The sequence below is a fragment of the Belonocnema kinseyi genome, chromosome 7 (genome assembly GCF_010883055.1).
Source record: "Belonocnema kinseyi isolate 2016_QV_RU_SX_M_011 chromosome 7, B_treatae_v1, whole genome shotgun sequence".
Taxonomy (NCBI): domain Eukaryota; kingdom Metazoa; phylum Arthropoda; class Insecta; order Hymenoptera; family Cynipidae; genus Belonocnema; species Belonocnema kinseyi.
Window position 1 is genome coordinate 43,662,349 of NC_046663.1, and position 2,034 is coordinate 43,664,382.

The 2,034-nt window shown below is 33.9% G+C and overlaps 1 protein-coding gene across 1 annotated transcript in view; it reads right to left on the bottom strand.

Moving 5' to 3' along the window:
- The window catches only part of LOC117176999 (glutamate receptor 1-like), a 176,419-nt gene that overhangs the window by 35,887 nt on the left and 138,498 nt on the right, over positions 1-2,034 (bottom strand). The gene's annotated exons all lie outside the window — the stretch shown is intronic.

Below are 2,034 nucleotides of genomic sequence, written 5' to 3' on the forward strand. Positions count from 1 at the left end.
TTGAATTTTCGAAAACTGATTTTCAAGCCATCACGGGCCAACTCGAGCGGCCTGAAGCGGCCAGGCAAATTTTATGCGTGGTTATAGAATCCGGAGTCTCAAATATTGATAAAATGGACATACACCCGAACTACGATTTTGTAATCCCCGGTTTTTTAATTCGTAGAATTCCTGGTCCACGCAGTTTCACGGCGGGCAGAGCGAGAACCGGTTAAAACTTTCGCCCCAGCAGGGCCGCAAAGCGCGAGTACTCAGTATGGTATATTGCGCCATATTATGTGTTTTAATTTGTAACGGTTCAGGCGACCCTGACTGTTGACGTTTTGATTACCCCGCTTTAGTGACAAGGGTATTTGCGAAGTCAAAGTCACGGGTATTTGCAAAGTCAAAGTGTTCCAACCTAAAACAATTGCTGTTTTAAAATCGGGATCAAACTTGTCTGAATTATAGTCCTAATGGACCTTATTAAAAATTAATTAATGAATTCACCAAATTATATGTACATTTATCAAGCTGTTGTCTATATACAGGGTCCTGCAGTTTTTACTTTTTCATGTGCTTTTCCAGCTTCCCTTTAGTGTAACTTCTTTTAGGATTATCTGATTTGACTTTTATTATAGTATTTTGTATATACTTTTTATGTCCTTTAGCAATATCCTAACAATATTTGTACATTCTGATTTTTTTAAATCAAAATTAAAATGAATTTTTTAAAAACCCTATTTTTACAACCTTCTTTACTTTTTAAAGAAAAGCTTTCTTTGCACTCATTAAAGTCATGCAGAAGAAAAAGTGGACGGTAAATAATTTCGTAGTCAAATTGAGATTTTTAAGTTTTAGGGTACTAGGTTATGATTATATATTATACACACAAAATCATATTTTTTACAAACTTTAATGTCGAATGGAAGGAAAAAAGGGCTAGACAAAATTTCGTGAGCAAATTGAGATTTTTAAGTTTTAGGGTACCACGTTACGATTATATAATATATATACAGAAAATCATATTTTTTACAACCTTTAAAGTAAAGTAGGAGACAAAGTGGGCAAGATATAATTTCGTAGGCAAATTGAAATTTTTACGCTCGGTTCATCACATGCAACTTACGCAGCGCCCGGGAACTATCTTGAGACCCTTCGTTGTGTGTATTATTATCTAATCATAACCTGGTACTATTGGGCGTAAAAATCTCAATTTGGCTAAGAAATTCTTTCCAATCCACTTTTTCTTCTGAATGACTTAAAAGTGTAAAAAAGCCACTTACTTTTTAAAAAAAGAAAAAATGTTTTCACAGAAGCGTTTTTTCAAAAAAATTGATCTTAGTTTTGATTTTAAAAATAAAAAAATTGAAAATTCATAATGGACGAAATTGTTATGATTGATCTATTTCAAAACACTATAATAATAGTCCAATCGGATCCTATGAGAATTTACATTCACATGAAGGTGAAAAAGCACCTTAAAAGTGAAAATTTCAAGTCCCTGTATAGTGCACAGTAATACAAGATGATGAATTTTAAATCTAGATGAATTTCATTTTTGCATTAAATTGAGTAAGTCACTTAATTTCAACCAGAAATGGAACTTAAGTGCAGTGTCTCATATCTGATATAGAATTAATATGATAATTAACTGACAGATGTGTTGAGTTTGGGATGATTTTTATTCGCGTGCTCTGAAATTCAATTTCTGCATGCAAAAAGGCGTGCGCGAAATTCAATGTGGCGATGCGCAAACACTTTAACGGATTTCGGCTATTTTAGAAGAGGAGCCAAGAGAGCGGCTAAGAGTAGCCAATATGGCGTCGATAGCGCTGGATAGTATCGATCAACACTGAGCTCATGGAAGTCGTTTTGTCAACGTTTCCTATTTTGATATATGCACTCAGATCTATCACTGATTTTGTTCATAAATAGAATAAGCGTACATATATGATACGAGGGTGGATTGATAAGTTTCCGGCCTGACCAAGAAAAACAACGTTTTTAAGAATTTTTTTTTTTTTATTTCTCAACATAATCTCCTCCAAGGCT